Source organism: Lynx canadensis, chromosome E3, assembly GCF_007474595.2.
Source record: "Lynx canadensis isolate LIC74 chromosome E3, mLynCan4.pri.v2, whole genome shotgun sequence".
Lineage (NCBI taxonomy): Eukaryota > Metazoa > Chordata > Mammalia > Carnivora > Felidae > Lynx > Lynx canadensis.
The window spans coordinates 30,051,207-30,072,311 of record NC_044318.1 but is presented as its reverse complement, the minus strand read 5'-3'; the positions used below and the strand labels follow the sequence as shown (position 1 = coordinate 30,072,311).

At 56.7% G+C, this 21,105-nt stretch overlaps 1 long non-coding RNA gene across 1 annotated transcript; it reads left to right on the top strand.

Annotated features, from left to right (window-relative positions):
- The first annotated feature begins 2,801 nt into the window (after positions 1–2,801).
- Positions 2,802–10,018, top strand: LOC115504224. The gene is made up of 3 exons (XR_003965623.1): positions 2,802–2,851; positions 6,827–6,934; positions 7,901–10,018. It is a non-coding gene; the product is annotated as an uncharacterized LOC115504224 (long non-coding RNA).
- The last annotated feature ends 11,087 nt before the right edge of the window (positions 10,019–21,105 follow it).

Below are 21,105 nucleotides of genomic sequence, written 5' to 3'. Positions count from 1 at the left end.
GCTCTTTGCGACTAGACGGCTCCCTGCTTTCCAGAGGTAGCACGTCTCTGGTGGGAGGATTGTCCACCCTGCAGCCCGCCTAAGTGACTCGTGCCCTGTGGGGCAGAAGAGCCCAGAACAACCGTCCCTCCCTCCGGGGTGGGGGGGGTGGGCTGAGGCTGGGCCGGGGCCGAGCTGCCTCTTCAGACCTTTCCCGAAGGGAGAGGAGCGTCTGAATTCCCAGGCCGGGGTGGGGGGACACACGCAGAGGAGAGAGGAGCACCAAATGCTGGCACGAGAAGTCATTAGGCAGAATGAGGACAAACCGTTAGCGAAAGAGAACGAACCCAAGGTTTGCTAAGGATGAGCCACCGAAGGGACGACCCCCCCCCACGGCGAACTGAACATCCATCCTGCCGTGTAGCCGGTTTCTCCCAGGAAATACAACCAGTCCCGCGGCCTCTCCGGCCATCGCAGCGGCTGTAGTTTCAGGGCACCCCTCAAGGCCTCGAGGACTTCGCTGACTTTCAGAAATGTGTTACTTTGTTGCTGCAGCGGTCGGCCTTGGGAGCGGATTGACCATCGCTGCAAGTTTGCAGCCGGGGACTCGAGATCGTAAAGGGTCGGACTGTCAGCTGCTGAGGAAGCAGGAATCTGTTTGGCTGGCACTTTGGCGTTTTTGTTTCGACAGGAGATGGGGGGGCAGCCCAGGGGCGGGGGTCTCTGGCCCGACTCCTGGGATTCCCCCATCCAAGACGCTCCTTGGCCGGGAAGAGCCGTTAGGGCCTCTTATCACGGACTTTTCTCATTCCCTGCACCCTCCTTGCCTGCCCGTGTGACTTTCTCGTCACCGGCCTCCGCTCCGTCCCGCCACTTCTGAGACCTGCTTTGTCACTCCCCCGAGGTAGCACAGAGAAAAGAGAACGGCCTGTGTAGTGAGGCCGGCTGGCTTTGAATTCTGGCTGCCCCGCTTACTAGCTGTGTGACTCTGGGAAAGTCGCTTGACCTCTCGGAACTTCTAGGCCTCATCTGGAAGGCTGCGGACAAAGGCGCATGGGGATGGTTGTGTGGATTAAGAGGACAGCGTATCGCCTAACGGAGCTCAGTTGTGGTGACAGTGTGCTGTGACCGCTGCTGGTGGCTCCTGGTCTTTGGTCTTAGTCTGCTCTTCTGCTGGGACCTGATGTGGTTGGCCCGGCATCCAGGGATGGCCTTGACAGGCCTCAGGACCGCCCTCCTCGTGTCCAGCATCCTGCCTCCAGGCCCCACCCCCCCACCCCTCTGCCCTGCAGGTATTCCTAGCCTTCTGGCCACTTCCCCAGACCAGATGGCTTTCCCTGGTTCCCCTGAGGACACAGAGCCTGTCTGAGGCCCTCCACAGAGGGAGTGACTTTGGGGAGCACACACACACACACACACACACGCACATTCTTACACTCACACAAAAACGCACACATACACACGTAGAGCCAGAAGAGAGCTTGCTTTTGACAAGCTCACCCAGAATTTTGCAATCAGAGAATCGAGAAAGAGGCCCTTGCAATTCTAGCATTAACAAAGTCGAGTGTCGGGGCGCCTGGGTGGCTCCACCGGTTAAGCGTCCGACTTTGGCTCAGGTCACGATCTCGCGGTCGGTGAGTTCGAGCCCCGCGTCAGGTTCTGTGCTGACAGCTCGGAGCCTGGAGCCTGCTTCTGATTCTGTGTCTCCCTCTCTCTCTGCCCCCCACCACCCCGTTCATACTCTCTCTCTGTCTCAAAAATAAATAAACGTTAAAAAAATTAAAAAAAAATAAAGTTGAGTGTCATTCTGAAAAATACCACTTTGCTGTGAATGGTACAGAGATGGGCTGGGGCATGCGTGGGGAATCACTGTCTTCAATGCTCAGTCCTTCTCAAGATCCATTCCAGCCCTGGGGAGGGGGCCTGAGCGGGGTCTCCCGGCCTCTTTTACACGTTTCTGCCCCGCGGGGGGACTGAGGACAGGCTGTGCAGGACCCAAATCAGCTAGTGGACAGACGGGGACCAATCAGAGGCTGTTGCTGGGGAAACACTGCTCATGCCAATTCCTCTGGACTGGGGAGGGGGTGCCAGCCTGCCCGCCCTCCTCTCCTGCCCGCCCCCCCCCCCCGCCTCTCAGTGGCCCAAATCCTGTCTCCTCTCTCTCTCTCTTTCTCATCCATTAATAGATGCTACCCCACAGATGTCTGATGTGAAATTGCACAGCAGTCTAGTGGGTCTGCTGTGGGCACAGGATTAGGCCAGCAAGGCTGAACATACCAGATTTTTATGACCCATCCATCCCTCTGGGGGTGAATTCAACATCACCCCATGCTACGCGGGAGGCAGGTGGGGGGTGCTGGTTCAGTCCAGCATTTTCCAGGACCTCTGCTGGGAGAATGGAGCCCCAGGCTCAGTGCCAGGTGACCGCGGGCAAGATTGGGTGCAGCCCCATTGGCCACGAGCAGCCGATCCGAGCTCCACACCTGCTCTGATGATGGACCCCACCGGGCTTTGGCAGCCGCGTTTCCTGAACTGACGCACGGCCCAGCTTCCGGGGGCCCGTGCTTGCAACATCTTTCCACCATAAAACCGCCATGGAAGTTAATTGCCTGCATCGCTTTGCAATTGAACAGGTCCATAAAATGTTCATTTGGTGCCGTCTCAGGGACTGAACGGGTGGCCAGTCGCTTGGCTTCGGGCGACAGCTGACATCTGGGGGGCGGTCCCTAGGCAGGGAGGCGTCTCCGAAATTGCTGATGTTGAGCGTTCGGAGGGACTTTCTCGGAGCCGTTCCAAAGCGTGTAGGAGCGACTGGTCATTTACTGGAATATTCCTGCCGGGGGCTGTGGAGGCTGCCAAGAGATATTTGCAAGTAAGTAGAAAACTTGTGTGTAGTTGCACGGGCAGGGTAACCATTGTCGGCTGCTGTTGCAAAGGAGCCTCGCATCCCAGTGCCTTGGACAACAAAGCTTTCCTTTTTAAAAAATTTTTATTTTTTAATGCTTATTCATTTTTGAGAGACAGAGAGAGACAGAGTGCAAGCAGGGGAGGGGCAGAGAGAGGGAGACACAGAATCCGAAGCAGGCTCCAAGCTCTGAGCTGTCAGCATGGAGCACGGAGCCCGACGCCGGGCTGGAACCTGCGAACCGCGAGATCATGATCTGAGCTGAAGTCGGAGGCTTAACTGGGAGCGGCCCAGGCACCCCAATGGTAGTTTTAACTTGCATTTCTTTGGGTCGCCTCAAGGCTAAACCATTCAAAAGCAGGCATTCCCTTTTGTGTGAAGTGAGTTTCCTCTTTGGAGGAAATGGCTTATTTTGATGGGTTTCCATGGCCAGACTCATGGTAGTGTCATTTTAAGACTTTGAAATGAGCACTTTGTTGATAAACTTTGCAACAATTATTCACACCAGCAGGTCCCTTTTCATTTTAATTGTACTACTGTCAGATTGTGTGTGTGTGTGTGTGTGTGTGTGTGTGTGTGTAAGCCCACCAGGGGGCTTGAACTCATAACCCTGAGATCAAGATCTGAGCTAAGGTTAAGAGTCCCATGCTTAATCAACTGAGCCACCCAGTGCCCCAATCTTTTATGTGTATTTATTTATTTATTTATTTATTTTTAAAATGTTCATTTATTTTTGAGAGGAGAGGGACAGAGAGAGGAGACACAGAATCCGAAGCAGACTCCAGGCTCTGAGCTGTCAGCACAGAGCCCGATGCTGGGGCTCGGACTCATGAACTGTGAGATCATGACCTGAGCCGAAGTCGGATGCTCAACCAACTGAGCCACCCAGGCACCCCGATTACTTAATTTATAGTATTAAAGAACTTCTTAGCAATTTGGAGAAACATCATGTACACATTTATGCTGGATATCAAAAATATCCAAAATGGAGGGAGGAAAACTCTAAAATAGGTAATAGAATATTCTATCACTGACCTCTTATAATTTTTGGTAATTGTCCTAGCATGACACTTAGCGCATAATAGATGCCTAATTAATATTTATGGCGTGATGGGGCGCCTGAGTGGCTCAGTCGGTTAAGCGTCCGACTTTGGCTCAGGTCATGATCTCGTGGTCCGTGAGTTTGAGCCCCACGTCAGGCTCTGCGCTGACAGCTCAGAGCCTGGAGCCTGCTTCAGATTCTGTGTCTCCCCCTCTCCCTGCCCCTCCCCTGCTCAAGCTCTGTCTCTGTCTCTCTCTCTCTCTCAAAAATAAATAAACATCAAAAAATATAAATTTATGGCGTGACTTGTAAGCACTCAACACGAAAGAGTTTCGGACAGGAGCTGGATTTTGTAAACTCCTTGGTATAGAGTAGTAACAGCTAACCAGCTGTATCCTGTGGCTCTGTTCACACAGCCGTCACGTGGCCCCAGGTACCCTGGCCACTGGACCTTTCTGAGGCCCATCGGAATGGTCAAGTCCCGGCCCTTCAGAGTCCCGGCACGGGTTTGTCCTGCATGGTTGGTGGCTGCCTGACACTGGCAGTTAAATACCTCGAACTGCACCCTTGGAGGGAGATGCTGCTTATTCCTTCTTGCCTTAGAGCCAAGGAAGTAGGGGCCCAGAGAGAGGTTGGGACACTGGCCCCAGGTCACACAGGTAGGAGACAAGGGCCAGGACTCAAATTTCAGATCATCTGGCTCCAGAGGCGGTCCTGTGAACCATCCATCACCCAGACTCCGGAGGAGAAAGGCAACCGTGTAATCACTCGTGATGTTTCCTGAGGCGGCTTGGCTGGGCTTTCAGCCACCTTGGGTTGTTCTGGACTTTGGGGTCTCACAGCTCCAGTTAGAGCAGGGAGGATCCGAGGGTCCCCGAAGCAGGACCCCTGCTGTGTTTCTGAGATGCAGGGTCCTCCCTCCCCACCCCTCCCCCCATCCCTGGTGGCTCCCCACCCAGAGAAGCCAGCGGATGCCCAGTTCTTGCTCAGAAAACCTTGGAAGTCCAGAGTATTGGATTTGTTCTTCTCGATACTCTTGGCTCCTTCCCGGGAGCCTGCACAGGCCTGGGGAAGAAGGGACACCACCCTCTCTACCTCGATGGGAGTGTGGCCCCGAGGGGGCTCCGCCTGCTGGGGGCTGTGGTTGGAAGCCCGGAGGAGGTCTGCTCAGCCAGCTCTCTCCACGAAGGCCCAGACGTCCTGCTCATCCCTTCTGGAAGGTTCCCCCTCTGCATCTGCCAGGCCGGGCTAGGCAGAGGGGAGCTGGCTCGGGCTGGGCTGTTTCGTAGGCTGTTTGGGTGGGGCCCCCTGGGCTGGGGCCTGGCCTGGGCTGCACGGCGGGGGGCCCGGTGAAGCTTTGAGCTCCTTTGGCTCCTCCGAAGGGGTGGGGTGAACCTGCTGCTGGCCGTAGGGGGGGTTGGAGCTGAGTAAGTCAGGTTTTATGCTGGGCTGGGCTGGTGTTGGCTCTGACTTTGGTGGAATGTATCTTGGGCTGTGCTAAGCACAGGGCCGGGCTCTGGAAGGTTCCACACCAGACATTTTTAGTTGCTGGGATGGGCGGCTTGATGGGCCCGGCCTCTGGCCTGGCAGGACCAGGTGGACTGGTCCTACATGTCTTTGGATGAGCTGGGCTCCTGGTCTGGTCCGGGCTGGGTTGGGCCGGGGTTGGGACTCGGCAGGCACTGGGCTGGCCTGTCTTGCTCTCTTTCCTGGGCAGAGATGACTTCTGAGCTGGATTGGGAGGTATTTTTCCACTCGGCTCTAGAAATCAGGGGCTCAGGTTTCGGGTGCAAACACTGTGTCCCAGGTGAGGTGGGGGACATTCGGCCAAAAATACCTTGTGAAATCTTTGGGGACCATCCCACCACATTGCCCCCTCCCAGGAAGGAGGCGGCTGTCCCCGATCCTTGACCCAAGTGAGGCAGGGGTTAGTGGCATCCTGACTGTGGAGGGGGCTCAGCTGGGAGTTGATAAGCAGGCTTGTTGAGATGGCCCTTCTACTCCTGCCTGTGTGACCTTGGGCCAGTGACTCAACCTCTCTGTGCCCTCACTTTCCTCATCTGTAAGATGGGAATAAATAATACCCCCACCTACAGCGGACCTTTGCTGGGAAGTTGTCTGTGTCTGTATGCGTCCGTCTGTCCATCTGTCTCAGGAGTCTGAGTGCTCGTCTGTGGGGGCAAACGGACCCTTCTTGCTCCCGTGGTTCTCCCCAGGTTGGCCACAGAGCTGATGGGGCTGTGAGCGGGCAGGGCCTTGTCCTTTCTGTCCAGAGAGGTCCACCCAGAGTCACTGGGTCTTATCCCCTAAAGTCCCAATCCGCCGGGCAGAACGCTCACGGTCAGAAACCTCACAGACCCAGGGGGTAGTGGCCACACTTTATGCCGAGGAGAAAGGAAACTTGACAGAGGCTTTTACGCTGGTCCAGGCCCCCAGCCCCAGTCTGCCCACTTGGCAAACAGGGCACAGAAGCCCCCAGGCTGGAGTCTGAGCGGAGGAAGCCAGGGGATGTGAGCGAGAGCCTATAATGACAGCCACCACGTGTCCCTTCAGGTAACAGCAGGGTGGCCCCGAGCTGGGGTTGTGAACCAAGCTGTATTTGTACGTGGTCTCTGGGAAAACAAATTAAAAACTCATTTTAAAGTTAACTTATTTATTTTGGGAGACAGAGAGAGAGCACGAGTGGGGGAGGCAGAGAGGGGGGAGAGAGAGAATCTCAAGCAGTCTCCACACCTGACACGGGGCTCGAACTTACAACTGTGAGATCAGGACCTGAGCCGAAATCAAGAGTCAGCGTTTGACCGACTGGGCCACCCAGGCACCCCCCCTCCCAAATCATTTTAAATTAAAATTTTAAATAATCATATTTTTTGTTTATCTTTCATGTGGCCCGCTTCCAGTTAAGGTGCAAAACTGAAGCCTGACGGAAATGATGGTTTGCATGTCAGCGTCAGCTTGCGTGAGTGGCCACTGGGGACTGTGGTCTACATCATAAATTACTTTCCACGGTGAGTTCAGAGCAACTTTAAAAAGTACCCCCCAGTGCTGGGGCGCCTGGGTGGCTCAGTGGGTTGGGTGTCTGACTTTGGCTCAGGTCATGATCTCGTGGTTCGTGAGTTCGAGCCCCGCGTCGGGCTCTGTGCTGACAGCTCGGAGCCTGGAGCCTGCTTCGGATTCTGTGTCTCCCTCTCTCTCTGCCCCTCCCCTGCTCGCGCTCTGTCTCTCTCTCAAAAATAAAAACAAACAAACAAACAAACAAACAAAAGTACCCCCAGTGCATTTACCACGGTGCCTACCCAGACCAGAGTCCTCTCAGGTGGTTTCAATTTCTGACATTTTTGGGGGTGGTTGGAACTGAGCAGTCCATGGGATTTATACTCGTCTAGAGGCTGAAGCTGGTGGGCAAATCCAGAATTTTCCAGGAGGGCCAAATTTTGTATAGCTTTATTCTTTCCACAAAGAATAGTAGATGGTAACACACAGCTTCATGGATTTTATGATTATAACTTTTTAAGATTCTTTCCCTGGGAGAAACAGATGGGCTCACTTGAAAATAAAACTGTCCTGGGGCCGTCTGGGTGGCCCGGTCGGTTGAGCATCCGACTCTTGATTTCGGCTCAGGTCATGATGTTGCAGTTCTGTGGGTTCGAGCCCCACGTCAGGCTCTGCACTGGGCGCATGGAGCCTGCTTGGGATTCTCTTTCTCTCTCTCTCTCTCTGCCCCTTCCCCATTTGCACTGTCTCTGTCTCTCTCAAAATAAATACACTTGACAAAGCAAAAGCAAAGCAAAGCAAACTGTCCTGATCTGAGAAACAGTCCAGTCCGTTTCCCCTCCGTCCTCCACGGGGAGGTCAGGGAGGGGCCGAGGCTGAGCCCTGACCCCTCCTCACGGCTGGGGTCCCTCCATTCACAGTGGGTGTTCTCTGCACCCACTAACAGCTCACTTTGTTCCGGACTTTTCTGCCTTTTCCAGGAAAGCCTGGTAGCCGGGAGGATGTGCTGATTTTGGAGTCGGACAGTCTGGAAGTTTGACACCAGGCTCCATCACTGGATGGCTTTGGGCAAAGCAGAGTCTGTCTTCAGCCTGAGGCGGTGATCAATTTTCAGACTGTGCCCCGCCGTGGGGAAAAGACTTGAGCAGGCTGGCTGCCCCCATATACGTGTATTTGGAATTTTAAGTGATATGTGCGGATCCGAAACATAAAACACCCCCCCGAGGCAGTGAACAAGGAGCGAGATACAAAATACCTGTAAACAGTTTCTGGGCTATTCTTCCCTTTATGAAGCATGCCGAGGTGGGGTGGAGCCTGAGCACTGCTGAACATTTCTAAAAGGAAGAGGGACAGGTTCAGACGCGTGCGTTTAGGTGGATGGTGCCACAGTATGAATGCAGCTCGGAGGCAAGACCAGGGAGCAGACGGGTGATGCCGAAGTTGCCGCAGGAGATGTGCCCGAGGACCTCGCAGCCGGGATGCAGGAGAGCTCTGGGTTGCGGACCAATTTGAGAGACGGATCGGATGTGGGGCGAGCGGATGGGAGAGGTGCTTGGGCTGACCTGGTTTCTAGCTCGGGGCACTAAAACCTAAAGCGCGCGGACCCTCGACTCCACTGGCCTCGGCCCCGGCAGGAAGCGCGAGTCGGTGGCTGGGCGCAACACGTGAAGACCCGGTCAAGTTCAGATGCCTTGGAAACTCCTCCGTGTGGCCAGAGAAAGCCCGTGGAGTTGAGCCTGCGGGTTTGTTGGGACCTGGAAGCCAAGGAGGTTTGGGGTGACCGCCCGTATTGAGATGACCGGGGAGGCAGGAAGGATGCTTAAAATCAGCTTTCTCTTTGGAGCTGGCGCATACGGAGGGGGTGGCCGAGGCACCTGTCTCCCCTCTTTCCTACTGGCATTGCCAGCCCATGGTCAGGATTTATTAGCTCTTACTCCCCATCTCCCACCTTACAGGGTGCAAAGCAGCTAAAACACAAGTACAGATTCTGATGTGATGGAGGGAGGGATGTGTGCCTTCCTTCCTCCCGCCCCTCCCTGCACCCCTGCCCGCCACAGGTGACTCTGAGGGCCATGGGACCCTCCTAGGGCTTCTCTGTCCAGGCCCCACCCCAGGCCCCAGCCCTGGATGGCACCTCGTCTTAGCTGCTGCCCTGTCTTACTAGTAGAGAAAGCAGGACTCGAGGGGGGTGGAATTACTTACCCAAGGTCACCTGGGAACTGGGAGGCACCTAATCATGGGCTGGGACTGTCTCTGTGAGGCACAGCACCTAGGACCGGCCTGTGAATCAGGGAAGGACAGGAGGAGGTCACCCTCCCACTGACAGAGGGACAGAGGGACAGCAAGGAGCAGAGAAAGAGGTGAGGCGAGCCAGAGGCCGGAGCCTCTCCTGCAGCCCGGGTTTGCCAGCCTGGCCTGTTCCACACCGCGTCTGAGCTACAAGCCCCTCGGAGGGTGCCTGACCCTGGGAGTGGGAACTGGGGACCCCCGGGCTGGATCTTGCTATCTTCAAAAAAAAAAAATTGAAATAATTTCCAACTTCCTGTTGCAACAATAGTATAAAGACCAACGATTAACATTTTGCCACATTTTGCTTCTAGCACGTACATGACTTTTTTTTCCCTTCACCAGTTGAGGGTTAGTTTTAGACCTCATGCCTCTGACCCTTAAATACGTCAGTGGGTGTATCAGAAGAGTAAACACGTTCTCCGTCAAAATGCAGTCGTCCAATTCGACTTTGGTACAATACCATTGTCTACTCTACAGACATATTTACATTTTGGCATTTTCTCCCCCAGACGGTCCTTCCTGGCGATCCTTTTTCTCCCTCACCTGATCTAGCATTTAATCCAAGACGGTACACTGCGTTTACTTGTCCTATGTCTGTTTTCCTTTCACCTGCACTAGTTCAACTCTCTGTCTTTGTCTTCTTTTCATCTTGGTACGTTTGAGAAGCTATTTTGTGGAATGTCCTATTTTGTGGAATGGCCCCCCATAGTCCTATTTTGTGGAATGGCCCCCAGGTTGGGTTGGTCTGATGTTTTCCAAGCAAGTTACGCCTTTCTGGCAGGAATAATAGGAGATGCATGAAAAAAATGAAGCTGGTGGCAAATAAAACTCTGAAAGATTTTACATTTTGTCTCACTCTCTGGGTCTTCTTGTGAACTAATAGCTCTGTTCCGCGCCCAACCCCCCCCCCCTTCCCCGAGCCTGGGGTCCTGCTGGAGCCGGTCAGGTGGTCTGTAGACGGGGCAGGGGCACTAGGGTACCAGCTCCTCACCTGGCCTGCTCCCCTCCTCTGGGTGAGCCCACCTTGCCAGGTGGGCACTAAGTGTGCGCTTCCTGATGGGCCCGCCATTTTAAGTTAAGACAACCATAGAAGCTTCTAGAAGCAGTAGGAGCCCCATAGGCTCACAGCAGGTGCAGGAGCCCTCCGGGCCTGGAGCCGCCCCCATTTTGTGAGTATAATCACAGAGAAGTGGGTTTGGATCTTACTCACCAAGTTTTGTTTACACAGCTACCCAAGAATCAGGCATTGGCTATTTTGAGCCACTGCATCCTGTTGGTGTGTAGTTCCGGGAGGAGGGAAGGTGTGAACGTTTTCGGGGGTGTGGACTGCTTGGGCCCCTTCTCCCGCCTTTCCCTCCACCTGTCTCCTCCTTTTCTTGCTGTTCATCCGTGTGAACACTAGGTGGCAGTGGTCCCCCATTAATAACCCAGGGAGCCCCAGCCGCCGCAGCGCGTGCGCAGCGCAGGTGGCTGCCCCCCCCCCCCCCCCCCCCAGCAGCCAGTCTGGTGGCTTTCAGCTCTTTCCAGCCTTGGAATCCTGTCTTCTGGTGACATCTTTTTCCCACCCACTCTCAAAACGTTGAGATACAATTCACATACCATAAGTGCGCCCCTTGAGAGCGTACAGCTCAGTGGTTTTTACTGCATTCACCGGGTTGTGTGACCCTTTTCTGCTAATTACAGAACGTGTCACTCTGGTAAGATCTCACACGGAAGGCGGATATGGTGGAACAGGCTAGCCAGGATTTTTTTTTCTGTTGCTCTGGCTGGGGAAAGAAGCTACCGCGCCCCTCACACTGCACGGAGAGCTGCAGATTTTTGGGGCCACCCACCCCCTTGGAGACAGACAGTACAAGAACACCGGTTCAGCGTGCTTCCCTCTGGTGCGGATTGCGGATGCTGTGTTTTTTTACAGCTTGATGGCTTGTGGCAGCCCTGTGTCGGGCAAGTCGTTCGGTGCCACGTTTCCAACAGCATTTGCTCGTTTCGTGCGTCGGGGTCACATTTTGGTCATTCTCGCAACATTGCTCATTTTTTTTCGTTAGTGTATTTGTTAAGGCGATCTGTGACCAGTGATTATGACTCCCTCTCATCTCAGATGATGGTTAGCATTTTTTACCAATAAAGTATTGTTTAAGGTTATTTATTTATTTTGAGAGAGAGCACAAGTAGGGTAGGGGGAGAGAGAGAGAGAGAGTGAAGGGGAAGAGAGAATCCCAAGCGGACTCTGAGCTGTCAGCGCGGAGCCCAACGTGGGGCTCAAACTCGTGAGTGGTGAGATCATGACCTGAGCCGAAACCAAGGGTTGGATGCTTAGCTGGCTGAGCCACTCAGGCGCCCCACAAAGTATTTTTTAAATTAAGATCTGTCCATTGTTTTTCTAGACATAATGCTATTGCAGACTTAATAGGCTACAGTTTAGCGTAAACATAACTTTTACACGCACTGGGAAGGCAAAAAAGCCACTTGACCTGTTTTATTGCCATAGTCGCTTTACCATAATGGTCTGCACCCAAACCTGCAGTATCTGCAAGGTATGCAGTCTTTGCTTCCCGCCCCTCCTTGGGTCTATGGCATCTGACGGTGGAGAGGAAGGGAAGGGAAGGGGCATAACTTGAGGTAAAGGGCTTTCTCCAGGGCCTCCCTGTGGCATTTCCCTCCCCTGTCCCGGGAGCAAGTGAGAGGGCAGGAAAGGCTCGCTGGAGGAGGTTGGGGGCGGCGGTGGGGCGGGGGGCGCCCTCCCCGCTCCTGCCCTTGCTAAGCTGTGAGTCAGCTCGTGGACTCTGGCCCTGCCATCAGACTGGCCTGCAATGGGCTGGTGGGTTTATTGGGAAAAATTGACGTGGCTGCGGACCTTCCGGTGTAGGGAATTCTGCAGGGGCGAGACACCCCCCCCCCCCCCCCGCCCCCGGCCCAGTTCTCTGCGGCTCTGGGAGGAGACCCCAGGGATTCCGTGGCTAGCTCCACGGGGAGAAGGTGGAGGGGGACTCGAGCCTGGGCGTGCGAGGGGCTGGGTGCAGCTTTACCTACACCGCCAGGCACCCTGGGTAAACATAGGGCTCGCTCCGCAGTCTACGAGCCGCTTCTAGCGTTCCCTCAAGTTCAGGTGGGGCCATTGACTATTTCCGGCCAGGTGACTGAGTCACTTCTGGGCCGAGGCAATGCCCGGCGGCTGCGCCTGCTCCGTCTCTCGGCTTCTGCCGGAGCCGCACCCGGACGGTCGGAGGACGGCGTGTGCTCACGGCGCATGCGCACCAGCCCGTGGCACGGTGGGGGAGGGGTGTGGGGGACGCCGCTGAGGGGCCTGGTGGCGGCGGCCGTTCCTCGTCCTGACCGTCACGAAGGACGAAGACCACCTCCGAGCGGGACCCGCCGGCGGGGGGCTGCTCGTTACCAAGGCAACCGCTCCTTGTCGGCACCCCAAACACGGCAGAGGGGCCAGGGCCGTGGAAGCAACCAAAAGAGCGCCCTCCGGCCCTGTCTCGAGGCCCTTGGCCGGAAGAGGAGAAGACGAGCGGTGCCGGGACTGGCCTGCAATAACCGGAAGCACCTGGAACGTGATGGGGCCCTCCGAGAAGCCCCTGCAGGGGTGGGGTGGGGAGGGGAGTCCACGGAGCGTGGCCCGGGCAGCACCCGCGGCGGCTTCGCCCTTGCTGCCCCTGCTCGGTGGGGCGCCCCTTCTGGCTCTGGAACCGGTTCCCGGGACACGCAGGGATGCTGTGGAGGACGCAAGGCCCGGCGGGTGGGCGCTTGGAGGCCACCCTCTCTGGGGCCCGCCCCGCCCCGCCCCGCCCCTCCGCGGACACGCTCGGGCCGCGTGGAGCACGGGTGGAGCGCCGCCGAAGAAGCCCGGCCCGCTCGCTGCTCAGGCAGCTCTCGCAGGCGGCAGCGTCGTGGCTCCGGCGCGGGATGGCGCCCGTGGCCGCCGCGTCCCAGCGCCGAGGACGGATGGAGCCCGCCCTCCTCTTCGCCCATCAGCCGTGCCGTGGCCTCCAAAGCCACCCAAGAAGGGGCCACCGCGGTGGTGAGGAAGGTGAGTGCCCCTTCTCCATCCCTAGAGCGTGCCCGGAATCCCGCACGAGTGGGTCGGTGACATCCAGGTCGCCTCGTTCGCGTCGCCTGTGCTTAACGTCTGGCCGACTAGCATCCGTTCTCTGTTCGCTGCTTGGGTCCGCTGCTGGGACTCGCTCCCTGCCCCGGAGCAGTTTGCAGCCTGGAGTGTGTGTGTGGGGGACGCGTGCACATGCATGCACACACGTGCACACACCAGACACACGTATACAGGCGCACACGCATCCATGCTCACGTGCACGCGCTCCCACACGCACACACGTACGCATGCACACACGCACAGAGTGCTGGGGAGAGTGCTAGCTAGGCCAAGGTCTTGCTCCTGCTCCCAGGCCAGAGAGAAGCTGGAGGACATCGCCTGCCTCTATGAGGTCTGTGCAAAGGCCCTGTGGGGTGCAGTGGTGAGGGCCTTCCTCGAGGCCCAGTAGCGGGAGGAGTCTGACCGTGGACGAGTGGAGACACAAAAGGTCGGCCCTCAAGGAGCCCAGCTGAGCTCTGGGTCGGGAGGGTAAGAAGGGGCCCGAAGAGGAAGCAGCTTCTCATTTGAGCAGCATCAGAACCGCCCAGAGAGCCTGCCAAAACCTGGAGTGTGGCTCCACCCCCCGCGTTTCTGATTCAGCGGGTCGGGGGGCATCACGAATTCGTTGGGTTTCCGTACATTCCAGTGGAAGCTGGTGCCGCTTCGGGATGATGGGCTTGGAATCTGGAGGCTGGAGGCTCAGGAGAGGGCTGGGCTGTGGGGCGGGAGGAATCTGGCGAGTGGTCGGGGTGGGGATGGCTCGTCCGCCTGCTGTTGGGGGGCGCTAGTGGATGGAAGAAGGGGGGGCACACCTACAACAGGGGACCGCCTTTGCTGCCGCATCACCCTCCCCGCCGCCGTCTGCTGAGGTCTCACCACGGGGCAGGCACGGCGCTGAGTGCCTGCTTCCTGTGCTCTGTCCACGTGAGAAGCGGGGTGACCACTGCACGGCTCACTTTCTAAGGTCACAGGAGGATTAAATGCGACCTCGCCACACCGTGGTGGCTGTCACATTCCCTGGGGGCACAGAAGCCATCCATAAAAATCTGTTTTCCCCTTGGTAAAGGAGGCGTCTAACTCTGGTTCCGTCACCTCCTGTGGGAGGCAGGATAACGGTCCGCCTAGATGTCCGTGTCCTGACCCAGAACCTGTGGATACGGTAGTTTGCATGGCAGCGGGGGGACTTTGCAGGTGACCGTGGTGAGGGCCTTGAGATGGAGATACCACCTTGGGTCATTCACGTGGGCTCAAAGTAGCCACAGGGGTCCTTTATAAGGAAGGAAGGAAACAGGATTATTGGAAACAGAGATGTGATGATGGGGTGGGGGTGGGGGGTAGAGAGAGAGAGAGAGAGAGAGAGAGAAGCTACACTGAACTGGCTTTCAAGACACAGGAGGCACCATGAGCCAAGGAGTGGAGGTAGCTTCTAGAAGCTGGCCATGCTGAGGAAATGTGTTCTCCTCTAGAGCCTCCAGAAGGAGCCAGCCCCGCTAACCTCTCGATTTTAGGACCTCTGACCTCCAGAACCGGAGGAGGGACAGGTCCCCACGGTTTTCAGCCATTGCCCCGGTAGGAACTTGTTACAGCAGTAACGAGAGGCCAATACCTCTTGGTTCCTCTGTTCTGCCTCCGTCTTCCGACCCTCTTCCTCTTTCCAGACGGTTCGGTCCACAAGAAACTTCCTTGGGGAAGCCTCCTTCATTTCCCCAACTAAATAAATACCCCTGCCCTCCTAGCTCCCCAAATGTTTTCGAACAGCAACATCACGATCGTGGAAGTGCGTAAACGTTTCGCGTCATGACTGGTGAACAGTTTCCTCACTGGTTCCAGACTCGGCTCCGAGAGGGCGTGGCTGTGTTCTCCCCAAATGTGTCATCAGCTGACTCTGCAGAGCCTCCGAGAACGGTTGGGAGATGCAGGGACAACCGGGCCTCCAGTTGTGTGCACCATTCTCCCCGGTGGGCAGTGCCGGGTGCTGGGAACAGAATGTGACCGGGTGGAGGGACTGGAGAAATCCCATCCCCATCGGAGGGGCAGGGAGAATGAACATAAAATGCGTGCAACTTAATTCACGGTTTCAGTAGTCAAATTCTTGGAGACAGAAAGCAGAGTGGTGGGGGTGGGGGGACCAGGAGAGAGGGTGGGGGGTGAACGGTGAATACGGACAGGGTTTCTGTTTGCGAAGACAAAAAAGTCCTGGGGACGGAGGGTGTTTACGGGGGCACAACAGCGCGAATGGATTAATGCCACTGAACTAGGCACTGGAAGATGGTTAAGGTGCTACATTTTATGTTATGTGTATTTTGCCACGATTGAAAAAACCAGCCTGGGGCGCCTGGATGGCTTAGTGGGTTAAGCGTCCGACTCTTGATTTCGGCTCAGGTCATGATCTCATGGTTCCTGAGATCGAGCCCCGAGCTGGCCTCTGCACTGTGCGCGCTCTCTCTCTCTCAAAATAAATAAATAAACATAACAACCCCACCCTGTATCTAAAACAATAAAAAGTGTCTGCGGGACCCAGCATTTGTGTCCATGCGCTAAAAGTCTTCATTCTCTTAACAAAAAAAAAAAAAAAAAATTAATTCATGGTGTCAGGCCATGCTGGGAGAAATGTCAAGAATGTTCCAGTCCAGTCAGACATGAAGAACCAAGGACCTGCCCTGTCCCAACCTGGAGTTTCATGAGAGGGAGCTGCATTTCTGGGGGAGGGAGCTGGGGAGGTGACCCTCCTGGGGTCACGGGGGTGGGCAGGGCCTCCTGGACTCAGGGCCAGGCTTCTGAGGGGTTCCTGGCAGGGGAAATTCTACTAGTAGGATATTTATTTAGGGGCACCTGGGTGGCTCAGTTGGTTAAGCGTATCTGATTCTCGATTTTGGTTCAGGTCGTGATGTCACAGTTGGTGAGTTCGAGCCCCGCCTCTGGCTCTGCACTGACAGTTCGGAGCCTGCTTGGGGTTCTTCCTCTCTCTCTTTCTCTCTCACTCGCTCAAAAGAAAGAAATAAGCTTCAAAAAAAGAAGGAGATTTATTGATCTCATTCTCTAGCTCTGTGGCAGGACCACCGTTTTCACTTGAGGACACCAGGGCTCCACGGGGTTTGGGGTCCCAGAGCTGAGATCCCGCCAGCGTGGCAGGACTTCTGAAGTCGTTCAGGAAGACAGCTGGCCCCTGGGAAGGGGCGGGGGTGGCAGGCTGGGGACTGGAGGCAGCTGGGCCAGGGCCGAGGACCAGAAGGCCAGGCTGAGTCACCAGCAGGCCGAGCAGATACCGGGGGCGCTCCTGACAGCCACCAGGTGTCTCTCTTGATTCGTGGAAAAGGTCTGCAGGCTCCCTGTGCTCGGCTCCCGGGAAGACCCCGGCCTGCGGGCCTGCCGTGTCCCACGGTGGGGCGGGAGCGAGGGTCTGCTGTCCCTGAGCCGGGCAGCAGCTATCGGCCACATCCCCGTCCCTGCAGCCCTTGCTTCTGTCCCCACCACCAGGATGTGGGGCAGCGTTAAACGTGGCTGCAGGTGCAGACCGTGGGGCACGGCGCAGGCACAGCCCAAGGTGTAGTTCATCGTGGAGCGATGATCGTTCGGGACCCCCAAAGCTTTGGCGGGCCGGGGTGACCGGTCGGGCCTCGGCTGGGAACAGGAGCCTTGGAAGGCAAAGATCTTTCTGGCACTTCCGCGGTCGAAAGAATAAGTGATGGACTGGATAGGGGCGTCCCTGTGCCGCTGGGCAGTGGGAGAGGCAGTGGTTTTTTTGGCTTAACCCTCCTCCTTGGGGCTGAGATGGCCCCTCCAGAGCCCTTCTGCCCACTGCCTGACCTGGTCGTGAAGGGCTCCGCTCCCAGGCGCCTGATTGCAGGGCTCTCAGAGCGAGTGCGTGTGTGTGTGTTGGAGACCCAGGCCTCCCATTTCCCCTCACGCCTCCCTCCCCTTCGCCACCGCCTCTCCAGCAGCTCAGCCCAGAGGGGCAGGATGGGGAGGTGGTGCCTGTTTCTCTCTGTTCTAGAAGGGCTCACTGTCTGCCCTGCTAATCCAGACAGAGCAGCCCAGCGGCACCCTGTCCGTCTGCGTAGACAGCCACATTTACGGAGGGCCTGCTGTGTAGATGGACGCTGGGTCAGCTCCCGAAGGGTTGGTAGCCAAGTGGGGAGGCAGCACGAGACAAGTAGACCAGTAAATGAACCAGCATGTTTCAGATGGTGGGGCTGTTCCAAGGGGGAATAAAATGAATAAAATGAGGATGGGGCCCTGGAGAGGGAAGAGGACAAGCAGGTGGGCGGGAAGATAGTCTCTGCCGGCTGTGACCTGATGGATGAGAAGCTGGCCGGCCATCTGGGGGAAGCACACGGAACAGCAAGTGCAGAGGTCCTGGGGTGGAGGGGAGCCTGGCGTGTGAGAAGGGCAGCATGGCTGGAGCACAGTTGATGGGGGAGTGGCCCCTCATGAAGTCAGAGAGATGGCATGGGCCCAGCTTATGCAGGGCCTGTGAGAGAGTGGAGACTTGATTCTCACGGGGATGCACAATCTGATTCACTTGTGTATGTGTGTGTTTGCACAATGTGTGTGCTTGGGGAACAAACAGGCAGATGATGACAATGAATATTTATTGAGCACTTGCTGCGTACTAGGTCCTGGGCTAAATACGTCATGCGTGATCTCATTTTTAACTTGGGGCAGGAAGTTATTATTAGCTACCATCTACCCATTTCGTAGATGGAAAAACTGAGGCAGAGTCTCTGTTCCTGCTCCCCTAGCTGTTCCTTATCCCAAAGACATTTCTACAAAATGATGTCATTGTCCTCGGGAAGAGGAGTCTGAATGGGTGATCGGGTGATGCCATGGGCCTTTCTGGGCCCTAAATCGCAGCCCCTGGGCAGGGAGGCAGGGAGGCCGACCCTGGGTCTGGAGAAGCCTCTCAGCTCCAGCCGCGTATGTTCAACAGGCTTTGTTACCCAGATGGAAAATCTAGCAGGAAAGGATGAACTTGGTGTAACCAGCCTCCTTGTCACCATTTCTCTGCGTGTCTGCTCTCCCCTGGGTCCGCCAGCCCCTAGAGAGGAGGGACGGTGCCCGGCACAGTGCCTGGTGTGCAACAGGGGCTCAGTCAACGTCCCGTGAGTGCAGAGCCTGCTCGGGAGAGCAGGGGTCTCCTTTTTAGCGGAAAGTGGGGTCCCAGGGAGCAAGAGAGGGACAAGGCATAGAGGGAGCCGGGAAGGCAGGGCCTGCTTGTGGAGGCGGCTGCGGTGGCCGCTGCTGGGGGTGCAGCATGGCCGACCCCTGTTCTTTTTTAAGTTTACTTATTTATTTTGAGGGAGACGGAGACAGCGTGAGTGGAGGAGGGGCAGAGAGAGAGAGGGAGACAGAGAATCCCAGGCAGGCTCCGCGCTGTCAGCACGGAGCCCGATGCGGGGCTCGAACCCACGAACCCGGAAGATCGTGACCTGAGCTGAAACCAAGAGTTGGGCGCTAACCGACTGCGCCACCCAGGTGCCCCTGTGGAGGCCTGTTCTTGATGTGGGGTGGGAGGGCTGGGCGGAGGGGACAGGCGTCCCAGCGGCTGTCGGCTGTTGCTTCTGAGGACAGTCCTTGGGAGAGGAAGGGGAAGCACGTGCCCACTTTTGCCCCACTGGGCGTTAACTACCTCCCTTCCAGGCGCACGTGCACGGGCGAATGTGGCAGCGTATTTGGCGATGACTTTCAGTGGCCTGGCGCTCCTGCTCTTGGCTGCGATAGGAAGGTGACGGCACATTCCTGCTGGACTGTTCGCGCTAATAGGGGTCTCGTGGTCACACGCCTCACACTGTCGGAACAGATGTTCCAGGCAGGAACCCGCAGGGCCAGCAGGGTCCCCGTTCCAGCCCGAGGACGCCAGGGCTCTGGGCTGGCAGGGTTCCGGGGCTGAGATCCCTGCCTGCAGAGAAGCAGGCTTGCTCACGCCTGCCCGACCCCCAAGCAGCGTCTGGGGAAGACATCCGGCTCCCCGGAAATCCTTTAGCTTCGCCGGGGAGTTCTCCGTGCCCTGGCGTAGTCTCCCTTTTCGTCCGGAAAGCGGCTCCGTGGGTGGGAGCCATCCCTTTTGAGCTGTGGCTTGGCCGCACTGGGAGAACAGTGCCCGGGGTCTGTTTCGTTTCCACCAAAGGGAGGGCCCTGATGGCCGGTCTGGCTTTGGGTGACAGGCACGTCCACGAGTGGGGGACCTGCCTTCTCAGCTGCCTTTTTTTTCTTTAAAGTTTATTTACTGTTGGGAGAGAGAGAGAGAGAGAGAGAGAGAGAGAGAACATGAATCAGGGAGGGGCAGAGAGAGAGGAGACAGAGAATCCCAAGCAGGTTCCAAGTAGTTGTCAGCACAGAGCTCGATGCGGGGCTTGAACTCACAAACTGCGAGATCGTGACCTGAGCTGAAGTCGAGTGGGACGCTTAATTGACTGAGACACCCAGGCATCCCCTCAGCTGCTTTTGGGGTGGGGGTGGCCTTGGGCGCAGGCTTGCTCAGCACAGTCCCTGTTTCTGGTTTTTGTCCCCGTGTGGGTGATAACCTGATTTGCTTCTCTCCTCTTATAGAACATTTGACTTTCTTTCTGAGGTCACAACCTTTCCTTTATCCCTGGGGGCGGGTTTGGAAATGCCTTCCCTTAGCCTAGAGATGGACTGGAGAAAAATGAGCTAAATGTGTTCGGCTAGAAAAGCAAGCACCTGGTCCCTCTCCTTTCTTTTCGAGATAGGAAAATAACGATTCTAATAAAAATAGTGGGCAGTGTTGATGGGCACCTCGTGGCCAGGCTCTGTTCTGGACACTGGGGAGCAGGTTCCTCTCGCTCGGGGTCTCAGAGTGGAGTGGGAAACACTGAGAAAAAAGCAGTGAGGTAGAGAGGCAGGTTGGAGGGGCTGCTGTGGGGACCGAGGCTGGGTGTCTCACTGACCTCAGGAGGGGAGCCCATGGTCCTGCAGGGACCCAGAGGAACCAGTGGCTGACAAACAACCTGCTGAAAGATGCTTTCTCTCAGAGCCCAGTGCAAAGTGCTCCCGGAGCTCATGGGGGAAGAGCAATGAACTCACACTGGGGGTTGGGGGCTTTCTAGAGGAGGGGAGAGGGCATTCCCTGCAGAGGGTGCAGCCTGTGCAAAGGCCCGGTGGTGAGGGCAACGGCTCAGGGTGGTGGGGCAGCGGGGAGAGGGGATGGGGTGAGAAGCTCAGGACGGGTAACCAGGGTGTGGGGCTGGAGTGTCTTGTGCCCCATGGTGACAGGGTAGCCCCCGTCGGGAGTGGAGAGGGGTGTGGTGCCGTGAGCTGAGGCCCTGGATGGTGTCCCCAGAGGGTGGACTGAGTTCACGAGGCGTGGGTCCCACCGGGGCAGGCATGGCGCCGAGGGCTGGCCGAGACTTGGCCGAGTCAGTGCACGGGGGTGTCTCCCACACAGGGCTCGTTTTCTTCATTTAGCGAACATTCGGGAACAGGTGCGTGTGCCAGACCCGTGGTCCCAGGGGGCTGGGATGAGGACAGGCTGAGTGTGAGCCCATCTCAGCCCTGCGAGGATCTGCCCCAGAGGCAGCGGAGGTGACTCGGGGAGGGTGCTGAGCTGGGAGTCATATGACGGGGTTTGGGGGTTGGACTTAACCGTTTCCTGTCACTCTGTTGGGCTCAGCATGTCGGGCCTCTTTGGGCTCTGGTTTCTTACTTATTTATGTATTTACTTACTTACTTAGAGAGAGTGCAAGCAGGGGAGGGGCAGTGAGAGAGAGAAAGGGAGAGAGAAAGAGAGGATCCCAAGCAGGCTCCGTGCAGTCAGTGCACAGAGCCCGAGGGGGGGCTCGAACTCAC